The sequence below is a fragment of the Toxotes jaculatrix genome, chromosome 16 (assembly GCF_017976425.1).
Source record: "Toxotes jaculatrix isolate fToxJac2 chromosome 16, fToxJac2.pri, whole genome shotgun sequence".
In the NCBI taxonomy this organism is placed as follows: domain Eukaryota; kingdom Metazoa; phylum Chordata; class Actinopteri; family Toxotidae; genus Toxotes; species Toxotes jaculatrix.
This window is the reverse complement of record NC_054409.1, coordinates 3377870-3391520: the sequence shown is the minus strand read 5'-3', so window position 1 is coordinate 3391520 and position 13651 is coordinate 3377870. Positions and strand designations below refer to the sequence as shown.

Sequence of the window (13651 nt, the reverse complement as noted above, 5' to 3'; positions counted from 1 at the left end):
GTACATGCTTTTCAAAATAAAAGACTGATAATTTCAATAAAGCCTCTACAATAATATTAAAACTTTTTTTAAAAACTTCCTGCTGGAGGAGGACCAGATTGGCATGGCAACTTCAGGTTTAACAACAACTCCACAACAACCCCACAAAATTACAAACGGAAAAGGTGGTGCTGATGTATAAAACATTAAGGCTGCTGACATTTACCTTCAGACAGAGAAAATGTAGTTACAGTTGCAGTTACTGTGGTGATTTAGTTGGTCAACTTGAAAAATGTTTTTATCTGCTTGGATCAAAAAGTGTAACAAAGCTTTTATTCAGTGAACATTCTGTATCTCCAACAGACTAAAACCTTGACTTCAAATGTTTTACATGAATCATCATCTCCATCATTTCTTCTGTAGAAATATCAGCTGCTCCTCCTGCTCTGAGAGGGAGGCCCATGAGTCCATGTCTGTTACAGACCATATCCTGTAATTTCACCATGGTTCAATATCGTCTGTAAAGTTCATCAGGACTTTAACATTTTCACTGATCTGCCTTTTAGACTTGTATTAGTTTCTTTTCCTGCTCACACACACACTCATCTAAAGTTTCCAAGCTGATATTTCAGTTTGAGACGACGACTGTTTCAAACCTCCTCCTGATTTAAACAAACTCCATCCAACTGTAAAACACTGGTAATAAACCAGTTTCTCCAGCTAAAATAACCAGAAGAACTACTGACGTCACTGTCAACATTTTCCACAAACTAGAGAAAACCATGTCCCTTTAATGAAGACAAATCACAAACCAATCAAAATCTCTACTTACTCATTTTTCCCTGTCACTCATTTCTCTCCTGTCAGTGTAGGAGAGGCTCTTAGTTCTTCAGTTCAAGCTTCTTTTTCCTCAGCTTCTTGTGTGAGTGTGTGTGTGCACTTTTACTGACAAAACCCAGAAACAACACCGCAATAACTCAAAGGTCAGAAATCCCAGGTAACCACAGGGAGTGTTGATGAGTAAATCATTAAACTGCTGACATTTACCTTCAGATGGAGAAAATCATCTGCGCCACAAAGTTTGGTCAAAGTGAAAGTAAACTGCACGGCTTCGCCCAGAGAGGTATATCTTTGTGTGTGTGTGTGTGTATCGTGACTGAAGTTCACATGCTGAAGTGTTATTAAGACATGAAACCTCCTCATGACTCCCAGTGTGAACACACACACACTCTGCTGCTGTTTGATGTTTTCATTATTATTGATTATTGATCAGTTGAATCAGCTGAGCTCCAATGGAACTAAATTCTCCATTTCAACAGTGATGTCTTCAACATTCAGGCTTCACATTAATGTGGATGGAACTGGACTGTTCACAGAGAAACTACCATGATCACTGCCCTCCAGTGGTCACTGTCAGTAACTACAACTCTGAGCACACCACACTGACACTCTTTTCCTTGTTCCTGTCAGTACTCACACTGTAAAATTTAGAATCAGCTGGAGAGTCTTTAGATAATAATAGATAATAATAGAATTGCCATAGTCCAGACAAGAAGTAACAAAAGCATGGAGCAGGGTTTCTGCATCATTCTGAGACAGGATGTCTCTGATTGTTGTCACATTAAGGAGGTGAAAAAAGGCAGCGGTCCTTGAAGTTTCTTTGATGAGTGACTTAAAGGACAAGTCTTGATCAAAAATAACACTGAGGTTACAAATGACCTTTTAAGTACATCAGACAAAGAACTTGTCTCTGTACTTGTCATATCTTAATGTTTAATTTGAGTCCACTGACCATCACATCCTATTTGGACCTACTTTGGAGTAGATTAGACTCTGCATATTTGAGTTACAACTACTTCTCTTTTCATGATCAGAATCTGACTGGGATCACATTCACATATCTGTAATGGCTCAGTTAGGTTGGACCCAAATCCAGACTTCAGGACAGTAAAGTGAAGATATTTTAATAACAGAACAGCAGGTTTGCAAGTAGATGAGCAGACCATTATGACTGGCAGGAACACCACTAGACAAAAAACACACCCTGGAAGCAGAAACACTAGGAACAACTCTCTGGAGCAGAACAAATGATGAATCCAAACAAACCACAAAACAAAGAATCCAAAAAAAGAGTCACTCAAGGGACATGAGCCGCAGAGTTTTTGTGAAGCAGAGGTAGGAACTAGAATCTGAGTGTTGAGGGTAGAGGTGAGGTTAGGGAAGCTGAGCAGGTCAAAGCAGGGGATTTGGTACACTGTAAAAACTAAAATGTTGAGAAAACTCAAATTAATAAGGCAACACAATGGAAGAGATGTTCGAATTTTCTCAGCTTGAAACTACCATTGTTTACTTTACTAAGGTTTACAGGTTTAGACAAGAGTTCTGCCAATTTGGATCTTCTTCTTCACTTAATTACGATATTCACATGAGGCTAACAATGAAATTCTTCCGTCAGTGCCATGTGTTTCTACCTTCAACTAACACAGATATTCTTATTGAATAAACACACAATTATTGCTTCAGTGAGAAAAGAATTTACTTTTATAAAACAGGAAAATTCATGTTGCTGTCAAACTATTTAAAGAGTGACCAATAAATACATATTTAAAATTAGCAGCATATTTATTGTTAACATGGCTGTGAACACAAGGGTTAATGGGCAAAGTAGACACTGAAGTGTTGCCTAAAGTACCACATTAACTGAACAGATGTGTGTTCTCACATTACAATATTGTTGACTGTAACAAAGCTTCCTGACAGTTATGACCAAATAGTGTTAAATCCTACACGGCCTCAACCACTTCACAACATTAAGTCAAATTAAAATCCAAAGCTGCTTTTGAACTAGATACTGATGATGGCAGATAGAAAATCCCACTGGATATACAGCTCTTATAAACACTTCCACAAATTACACAACAACACACAAACAGATGAAACACAGGCTGAAGCCATGTCTGGCTTTCCCACTATCATTCAGAGCAAAAGCTTTGTTTTCAGAGACCTTACAGGCTGCGAGCATCGAGAGCCAAGCTCCAAAAAGATCGTCTGAATTGCTTCAAATGTCTCCCTCATCTCAAGATCGTCTGAACTGCGTCAAATGTCTCTCTCATCTCACACATTTTGTGATGTGGAGACATCATCGTCTTCAAGGACAGTGAGGACGGCAAAAGACGCACCTCTGAGCACCATTTCTTCAGGGTCAGTTTCCTGAGGAAAAATAAGAAACATGAAAGATCAAACTAAACTAAAAACTAAAAGACAAAATCTATTTCTACTGATTTGAACTTTAACTTTCATACCATGCTACTGGCTGTTGCCATTCAGCTCTCTGTGACTCAAGAGCAGCATCTCTTGTTATCACCACCGACCTTGTTGTGATAAAGATCACAACCACAGTCATTGAGGAGTAGAGGCCAATTCAAAACAGGCCTACAGCATCTCCAGTACATGGCATAGGAATGAAAGATGGTATTGTTCTTCTTCTGCACCTCTCATAATGTTGGATTCAAACCTTTGACTTCTTGACTCTTATGTTCATCATGTTGGACTGAAGCCAGAAACACTGTTCTGAAAGACTTTTATGTCTTTACTGATAATGAAACACATAAACTGAGGCTATAGTGTGTTTATCCTCCATTTTTTTTTACAGTGCAGAGCAATACAGAATACAGATACAGTGTCATGACAGTGCTTAATGACTTAATGAGAAGAGTACGTTTATATTATGGTACACTGGGTGCACCATGATCATATAGATATGTCTGTACATGCCTGGAAATAATTAAACAGGTTAAAAGGCCTTCGTCTCTACTGTTTATTCCTTTCTATTGAAGGCCTCTTACAAGTACCCTCCCTTACACTAGTGTAACACTGTGGGCCCAGGGAGCACTGTAATCTCAAATCCTGTGAATGAACTGTACATATGGTTTTGACAATAAAACTGATTTTGACTTTGACTTTTGATTCCTCAGCTATTCAAGATACAAAAGAAAATGTGACCTTTCTGCACCTGGAAATGAAAACAAATAACCAAAGGTAACTTGACCTTCCTCTCAGCTCCTTTAAAGACTGATTAACACCAAAAGGTCTATCAAAGATCAAGAGAAGCTCAGTGGAATGAGGTTCATCAGGGTTTCTGACCAGCTGCAGCATCAGGAAATGTGACCTGAAACAAAAACAAATGAAGAGGTTATTAGTACATGACACTGCAGCCAGCTGATGTCTATCTATCTATCTATCTGACCATCAGCCTTATCTACCATCAGATATGGACAGATGCAGCAGAGCACTGGTTCAGCTATCCCATGTTCTAACATGTCGTCTCTCTACTCTTCCATCTGTTGACTCTTTCCTACCAGCAGTCAGTAGGAACATGGTTAATATACTGAGCATCCCCCACAGCCATGTGATGCTGAATCAGGCTGGTGTGTGATGGTGTATCTGAGAAGAGAGACAAGAGAGAATTGAACAGCTTCACTGGATCTTTCCTCTGAGTGTGTGATAGATAATCTGACCGACCGTCTACAACGTTTAGATGCTCAGAATAGTTGAATCTCCCTGTTTAGGTGAAGATAAGACTCCAACGAGCTGAACAGGTTCGACTGTGGAAACTTCAGAGAAAAAGTGAGCACAGTGATGGATGAAAAAACAGAAGTGAATATTTCCACTAGACTCTCCTGAAGCTCTTTACCTCTGTTATGAAGCCATTAGAACTAATCCTGCTGCTTCTTCTGCTGCTAAAGCTGCTGAAATACTGAAATATCACTACAATCATTAGACCAACTGTTACCACTTACACATTTTTATGTTTCTGTTGTCAAACAACTGAACATGATTGAATTTTGCAGCTTAATATTTGGACCTGGACAACTCTAAATACGTAAGACATCAGGATAGAAGGCAGAGTGGGTTAGCCCAGTAATAAAACCAAGCAAAGTACAGCCACAAAGCTTCTGTTACCACAAGCTACAAATGTGTATTTATGCTTATATGTTGTAATAGGGGTGTGCGATATGACGATATTAAATCATGAAGACGATCTTGATGTTGACGATCTGCCAGAGGAGAGAGATCGTATTATCGTCTATAGGGCACATTCTATTAATTGCAGCTCTATGCTTGCGCACAGAAGCATGAGAAGTTTTTTTTTTCTTGGGCAACTAACAGCCCGCTTCACGTGAACATGACCAACCAATCATGGCGAAGTATGAGCAGTGCTGATTTATTTTTTTTACTAGCCTCGCTGTTTTAGTCAAGGTGTAGCGGGTAGCCATGGACGACTACGAAAGTGAAAGCTTGGAGTTGGTCCCCAAAAAGAAGTCCACTTCAGTCGTATGCACAGTGTTGGGGAGTAACGAAGTACATGTAACGCCGTTTCTGTCTTGGCCAACACATTCCTGTCCCGGCTCTGTTTTGCCGGCTGTGGCTCAAGCTCCATTCTGACCGACTGATCAGGCAAATAGCTCGTTTGTTTACGTTTTTGTGGAGCTGGGGCTTCTGGGAAACGCATCGGGTTGCCTTCGTTCATTTAGAGAACAAATATAAACTCGTGAAACAGAGAAGTATCGTCACGTAATCCATTGATTTCAACAATGTAACTGTATTCTGAATACTATCTATTTAAACTGTAACTGTAATGGAATACAGTTACTCATGATTTGTATTCTGAATACGTAACGCTGTTACATGTACTCCGTTACTCCCCAACACTGCGTATGGAGCTGGTTTGGGTTTTCTCCAAACCAGCCAGAGACAAGTTCACAAGTCAAACAGGAGCAGAAACAGTTGGACTGGACAGGACTTGCTCATGATTTAGGAAGAAAGAAGCACTCAGATATTTCTGCACAATTATTGACAAGGAAGGGAGGAGCTACTGCTGTTACAAGGACAAGAGGAAACTACAGGAAAGTTCAGATCACCTCCAAGGTTTTCAGTAAGTCAGTACATGTTAGTAGTTCATGTCAGTGTTTAGTTTAGAAGTTAATGTTTTGAAATGTTTTGTCCGAATGATATGTTTGTGAAATTGGCACGACAAGTAATCATACCCATAAGCCCAGCGGTTTGATTGTGTGCTTATTATTCATGGACAATATTGAGGTTTTTTTTAATGCTGATCATGACTGTGAGATATTCTCATGGTTGCTCAACTTCTTAACTTTGTTTTGGTGTGATGCACTGTAGTTTGTGTTAAAGGAAAGGATTTCTAGGAAGTCTGTACTGTCTGCAACAAGATCCTTTCTAAAGAAATTCTAATGGAAATGATGGAGCATAAAATCCACAGTCTCTGTCCTGTGGAAAAGTTGACTTCCAGAGTTGAAAAGAAGCAAACATGAGGCTTCAACAGTCTGAGTAGATCAAGTTTCTATCTTCCAGGTATTTTTAGTCCAAAATTCCCCTCTTTGTGTTTCTACACCTAACGTTGCCTTGCAAAGCTGTGGTGGAGAGATGGAAACACAGAGAGGAAATTCTGCACTAAAAGACAAACATTTGAAGATTCCCACTTGATTTTGTTTAACAATGCTGATGAATTTTGGAATTACTATTTGCACAGAAATAGGACTGTGGATTTTGTGGCCTATCATTTGGATGTTGTGGTAGATGTTCAGAAGCTTAAGGTTGTTACAGAGGTGCCCTGAAAAGTAGCATATTATGGGCTTTTTCCATTAGCACATAAGCTGTGATGGCATGCATTTCTCACAGGAGTTAGCAGTTGTGCCAAAGCTGTGCCAAATTGCACTGTGTTGGTCCTGCTTGGTAGCAGAGCTGACCATTGCTAACCTATGACATTCTCCTCCCTTTAGCTGTGTCTGCAGTCCCTGTGTCTATGCTGTAGACTAGAGAGAAAGCTCTATTCTTAATTCTCTCTGTTTTCAGCTCTCAAGACTTTTGCAGCTTCTACCTGAACCTCTGTGATCTGGGGTTTACTTTCACTCCTCTGTTCCAGAGGAGGAGTGTACTTTTAGATATCAGCCTTATTTCACTGTTTACTCATCATTTTCATTTAATGTGAGTACACCTCCACAATGGAAAATACTGTTTGTTAGAACGAGAACTATATTGATTTTAGATGTCACATTTCCAGGCCACTCACCTTCCCAGTTTAGTATAAGGAAGCTGGCATATTTGTTTGGAAAGCTTGCACTGTGGTTTTGGAAGCCACGCCTCCTTGTCTCTTGTGGTCCCAGTCAAGTTCACTACATCCCAAACAATATGTTCCCCTTTGAAACCAAAATGAAAGTTTTGTGTTCATGGTGATATATACATTTACAATTGGAAGTTATTACCAATTATCGTAACTTATTTGGAAACTTTTCTGTACATACATAGGGTCATTGGTCAATCTTTGGTCTAAGGTAGAAGAAGTCAGTTTTAGAAAACCTAGGACATTTACTTTCAAAAGAGTCACCTCCTACATCTGCCCACTTAGTCCAGTGGTTGTGGAGCATAAAGATAATTTCTTTGTAGAAGACAGTGTCTTGGACCTCCTGAAAGTCCATAGCAGTAATGACATCATCATCGCTATTAAAATGGCGACCACTGACCTTCTTCATATTGGGCAAGATGTAGAAGCCTCACAGGAGTAAGGTTAGAGGATTGAGATTTGGTCCTTGCTTTATGGAGTTTTCTTTTTCTCCTTTTTTTCTTTTTCTTTTTTTTTTGTGGGTTTTCTCCCATAGAGTTTCACTCAATCAGCTAGAGGTCCAGTGTCAGTCCACTGTTGGTGGAGTCACAGACACAGACCAACAACAGGAGAACCTGGAGCTCCAGGAGTCATTAAGATCAGAGTGTAATAGTATCTGAGACTCTACTGTAAATATTCCAGTTCTGGACGTCACAGCACAAAGTGGAGAGAGCTGTGTGTTATTTTAGGAAGTTCCATCAATGTACTGTAGGTCAGGTCTGTGATGTATGATGATACTTGATGGAGGACTTCAAAGCAGCTGTTTGGATTTCAGCCTCATTGTTCAGCTGTCAGACTCAGGCCTGTTAAGAAGACACTGATCTTGGGAACAGTTTGGTTTTCATAATAAGTCACATATAATCCATATTAAATACAGAGTCCAAACCTCACTGCATCACTAAACAATAACCTAAAGACAAACTTTTGTCCATGTGAAGCTGAGGCTGTGAGCTCATTGCCTGAGTTTGAATTAAAGATGGAGAGAGGAGAAGCATCACCTCAGTGAAAAAGTCAAGAGTAGAATCCAGATAAGACACAGAGAGATGCAGCTCTTCTCCACCAGCTTCAACAGGGTGTGAAATTTATACACAGCACAAACACATCTCACTTCATTTCCATAGACAATCAGCAGTGGGTGAGATGTTTATACATTTAGCTCCATATAGAAAACACAATATTCATTGCTTCTCACAGACAAACTGTTTTAAATTCTGTGAACAGGAAACAGTTTGATGTGTTGGTAAAATCTTCTTATTTCCAATGTGTGAATTGCAAAGAAGCAGAGTTTAAGACTCAGGAGAAATAATCTCCCAGTCCAATGCAAACTAACCAGCACACACTGTTTCCACTTCTACAATCATCTACTTATTATTGTGCTTTAAAGTTTCAGCCTTCTTACATTTACCTATCACTGAGTCCACTTGTGTCTTATACTGAACACTAGGTTCAAATCTCCTTTTGGCTTTGAGCCTTGATTTTTAGTTCATTTCCAGTGCAATACAATTATGTCCTGTAGTAAATCTCCAGAATGAGTCGTAGGACTTAAAGCTAGATCAGCTCTTGCATGAAGCGTTTCAGGCTGTGTTCATGTTTACCCTCTTTGGTTAAGGGACAGTAAAACAATCAGTGATTTCCTCCCTGTGGAGTAAATTTAGGCTGCTGAGAATTCTTCCTGCCTTGAAAACCTTAGTCCTGAAACTGGAATCTAAAATATGTTGATGTGTTTGAGGTGGCATGTGATGCATTTGGATGAATGTTCATTTGCGGTGTTTTGAGTGTAGGAGGAAAACTGTTGATGAGTGTGAGGACAGAATAAGTTTGGAAGTTTAACTCTGCCACTTTAGACTCTCAGCTCTGATTCTTGTTTTCTGCTCCATGCAGCTCATCTACAGGACTGTATTAAGTCCTAGTTGTTGAAGGATCTTAATTATTAAGCAGTGAAACTATTTCATATAAGGAAATAGTACATTCATTTGTACAAGTGAGACACACACACACACACACGCACACACACAATCTTGTTTAGATGTAACAGAGCCCACAGCCATTGTGAAGAATGATACAATCAGCAAATACATTTGGCCTTTGAGGAATTTGTGTGCCTGCTCCAAATGCTATGCTAGGTCTATGTGGAGCAGCTTGTGTGATACATTATGTTTCTGTTTGTTTTCTATGAAACTGTGAATATTATTAGCCGACTGGGTGAATAGAACACAAGAGAGATTTGTTTGTGCAGATAGATGAGACCTTAATGTGTCGACTAACCCTTATTTTAAGATGCACACACACACTTTGTTCTGCAAGTAGTTATAGTTTGTTATGTCAGAGCAGCATCAGGTTAGTCCTATATTCTCCATGATGGTGTATGTGTGTGTGTGTGTGTGTGTTGACATCTTGATGGGAAAAGAAGGATGAAGGAAAAGTTCTCACTGCAGCAGCTGTAGAATTTTATTATTATGAGCACAATTACACCACAAGAGCCAGTTTGACTCTGTCATTTACAGGCTCTGTGTTTCCAGTTCACCATTCACCACAAAATGATGTACTTTATTTCTTCATGATGACTCTTGAAAGTTTTTGAAGAGAGAGGAGAAAATTTCTTCTGTTGTTTTTGCCTTTTTTTTCTCACAAAACAACTAGATTTTCATGATTCGAAGAAAAACACATTTTCTTGGTGGTCGGAGAAAATGACGAACTGTTCCATCGTTTATCCAGAAGTTTCTATAGTAATGTGATCATTATTCTGTGACTGTGACAGGAGGAGTTCAGTGAATTGATGTGACTCGTCTGTGCTCTTTCACTGCTCATTTTAATGAAGTATATATTCCCTCTCTGTATTATGATATTGGATTGTAACTCAGCTTTACCACAACACTGTCATTGTACACCTGTATGTTTTGTTCACCGTGTTGATCCATCTGTCAGCTGTACCATCAGCCTCTGAGGCTGCTCTGCTCTCTGTGTCACACACTGCTACTGTACATGAAGACTGCTGTCAGCTCGGCTCAGCTCCACTCATCACTAACTTCATTTAGAGCAAACAGAGCTCTGCTGTAACAGGAAGCAGCAGAAAGTCAGTACATGTTAGTAGTTCATGTCAGTGTTTAGTTCATTTAGTGAAATGTTTTGTTCAGATGATTTGTTTGTTAACTTGATGTGATATTTAAGCACACAAGAACACGATGTTCAGCCCAAAAGTGTTTGGGCACACACACAAAAAGTAGCTGTTTTAAATATTTCCATCTTACATCTTACTCAATGTTGGACAGGAATGGACCTATAAGTGATCAGACGCAGTAACAGCCTTCATCAGATGATGGATAGTCAGAGAATTCTCGTCAGGTGGATAAGGTCGTTTTTGTTTGCTTCTGGTGCTTGGATTTGCAGAGAAATTCAGATGATTATTGTCCCTATTAAACATTTGTTAGTGGCGTTTTAGCATGTATAAAGGGACTTTTTATATGGGTTGGTGTTGCTTACAGCCATACCACCCTGGACACGCCCGATCTCGCCTGGTTAGAACTTGGATGGGACACCACCTGGGAATACTAGGTGCTATAAGCCTTTTATCTCCATTTTTGATTCAGAATAAAAAAAAATATCATCCCTAAACTAGTGTGGTTCATCTCCATCTTGTGAGGTGGCTTTGTTGATTTAGAGTTATATGTCAACTTTTGCAGTCTGTCCACAAAGCGGCAGTGTTGCTCTGCAGAAGCTCTCTGAGAGTGAGGCTCAGCCATTGCACTCCAGCTGTGCTGACCCCTGCCAATTCCCCAAATGTGGGAATCTCGACTGCATAATTTCTGGTAGTGGAGGACTGCGTTCGCGCTCTCTCCTGATGCGTGCGTGTAGAAGAAAACACAATGTGTCAGGAATGCCCATGTGCTAACCTGTTGAAGACTCTCCCTCTTGTGAGGTGGCTTTGTTGGAGTTATATGTCAACTTTTGCAGTCTGTCCACAAAGCGGCAGTGTTGCTCTGCAGAAGCTCTCTGATCATTTGATTGACTGATATCACCCAGGGAACCCCGCTCAACAACACAGTGCACTTCAGCTACGATGATTGGTCGCGGACTCCCTGAAGACGCCTGATGGTTTCCCAGACTTTGTAGTCTCCATGTAAAAGTCAGGCCTGGATTTTTCCAGGGGGGGGTAATGGAGGGGAGGCTGGGATTTAGCATGCGGCAAGCCAAGGGAGGCGTACCGCGGCGGTGGTAGCTGGGACGACTAGGGTCCTCAGCTGCTCTCTGAGACAGGCCTGTTCTGACTCTTGTTTCTCTTCATAACGCACAAGTCTTTCGCCTTTTACTAAAGACTTCCGTGGAGAGGAACACCAATGAGTTGAAGTTACTTTTGGCTGGCTTGGCCTTATGGCTGAGCATTTTGAGTTGGTGAAAAGTCAAACATCTTTGTAGAGCGCCGCAAGTGTGAGCACCCCTGTCCGACTTTGCTCTTTCTTTGCGGAAGAAATGTGTGCTAGATGTTGTCATTTCGCTGGTATACTTTATTTTTAGGCTTTGGTGGGGATGCTGGCGTCTTTGAGACAAGAAAAGTGTACCACGTGGGCCTTTGTTTTCTTTCCCAAGAGACAGCTTGACTAGTGGCATTTCACACAGTGTTCCTTTGTTTTTGGCAGAGCAGTGCATGATGGGTGGATCCAACAAAGCGCGTTTGCCGCACGCCGCAGCCTATTTGCAGCAGTGTTTGTGTCTTTTCAGCCATAAATGTAACCGAAAAAAGGGGAGCTGATACTCAAGGCACTGAAATGTGGGATTATGCATTGTAGGCACCGTCAGCCAGAGTGCTGTGCCCGGTGACCACCACCCGCTCTCTTCTACTCTCAGCTCATACTTACCTGGCAGGGAAGATACCATGATCAACAAGGTGGTTTACCCAGGGTGAGGCTCAGCCATTGCGCTCCGGCTGTGCTGACCCCTGCAAATTCCCAAATGTGGGAATCTCGACTGCATAATTTCGGGTAGGGGCGGGATTGCGTTTGCGCTCTCCCCTGATGTGTGCGTGTAGAAGAAAACACAATGTGTCAGGAATGCCCATGTGCTAACCTGTTGAAGGCTCTCCATTTTGTGAAGTGGCTTTGTTGATTTGGAGTTATATGTCAGCTTTTGCAGTCTGTCCACAGAGCGGCAGTGTTGCTCTACAGAAGCTCTCTGGCGTACGCTACAGAGTGGCGTGTTTAGTCATGACAATTACCCGTGTTCCCATTGGAATTGGGGAAGTGGGCGTGGCCTTTCCATGACAAAATGAAGTGTGAGCTCTCCTGTCCGACTTTGCTGCTTGTTTGTGGAAGAAATGTGTGCTAGATGTTGTTCTAGTATGCTTTATTTTTAGGCTTTGGTGGGGAACACCAATGAGTTGAAGCTATTTTTGGCCGGCTTTGCCGTATGGCTGAGCCTTTTGAGTTGGTGAAAAGTCAAACATCTTTGTATAGCGCCAGGGAAAAGTACACAGCAGACAGATGGGCGGAGTTGCTAAGTGGCGGCAACTGATAAGCTGGCTTACAAACGGGACACCGCGACAAGTGACGGTTGTACCAAGAGCTTGATTTGGACGTCAAACGCTTGGGCCTCATCGCTTCTCGGCCTTTTGGCTAAGATCAAGTGTAGTATCTGTTCTTATCAGTTTAATATCTGATATGTCCCCTATATGGGGATAACGTATTAAACCCATTTTTAAGAGAGGGAGCTGAAAAGGGAGCTTGCTCCGCTCACTCCACGCATCGACCTGGCATTGCAGTGCCGCCAGGAACGGTGCACCTTTCTCTTGCTTTGTAGAAAATCAAGCTCTGACACACATGTTTAGTTACATGTCAAACTTTTACAGTGGCTGAAGGAAAATGCGGCTAAGTTTTTATCAAGTGAATTGTGCACAACCAGTCATTTGATTTACTGATATCACCCAGGGAACCCCGCTCAACAACACAGTGCACTTCAGCTACGATGATTGGTTGCGGACTCCATGAAGATGCCTGATCATTTCCCAGACTTTGTAGTCTCCATGTAAAAGTCAGGCCTGGATTTTTCCAGGGGGGGTAATGGAGGGGAGGCTGAGATTTAGCATGCGGCAAGCCAAGGGAGGCGCACCGCGGCGTGGTAGCTGGGACGACTAGGGTCCTCAGCTGCTCTCTGAGACAGCCCTGTTCTGACTCTTGTTCCTCTTCGTAACGCACAAGTCTTTCGCCTTTTACTAAAGACTTCCGTGGAGAGGAACACCAATGAGTTGAAATTATTTTTGGCTGGCTTGGCCTTATGGCTGAGCCTTTTGAGTTGGTGAAAAGTCAAACATCTTTATAGAGCGCCAGAAGTGTGAGCTCCCCTGTCCGACTTTGCTGTTTCTTTGCGGAAGAAATGTGTGCTAGATGTTGTCATTTCGCTGGTATACTTTATTTTTAGGCTTTGGTGGGGATGCTGGCGTCTTTGAGACAAGAAAAGTGTACCACATGGGCCTTTGCTTTCCTTCCCAAGAGACAGCTT

At 41.4% G+C, this 13651-nt stretch overlaps 5 non-coding genes across 5 annotated transcripts; all 5 read left to right on the top strand.

Moving 5' to 3' along the window:
- Window positions 1-10843: 10843 nt before the first annotated feature.
- LOC121196454 lies at window positions 10844-11000 on the top strand. Its single transcript, XR_005895913.1, has one exon. It is a non-coding gene; the product is annotated as a U1 spliceosomal RNA (small nuclear RNA).
- A 424-nt stretch (window positions 11001-11424) lies between these two features.
- LOC121196218 lies at window positions 11425-11541 on the top strand. The gene has a single exon (XR_005895691.1). It is a non-coding gene; the product is annotated as a U5 spliceosomal RNA (small nuclear RNA).
- A 466-nt stretch (window positions 11542-12007) lies between these two features.
- Window positions 12008-12171, top strand: LOC121196449. The gene has a single exon (XR_005895911.1). It is a non-coding gene; the product is annotated as a U1 spliceosomal RNA (small nuclear RNA).
- Window positions 12172-12748: 577 nt separating this feature from the next.
- Window positions 12749-12939, top strand: LOC121196507. Its single transcript, XR_005895960.1, has one exon. It is a non-coding gene; the product is annotated as a U2 spliceosomal RNA (small nuclear RNA).
- A 381-nt stretch (window positions 12940-13320) lies between these two features.
- Window positions 13321-13435, top strand: LOC121196224. The gene has a single exon (XR_005895697.1). It is a non-coding gene; the product is annotated as a U5 spliceosomal RNA (small nuclear RNA).
- Window positions 13436-13651: the final 216 nt, after the last annotated feature.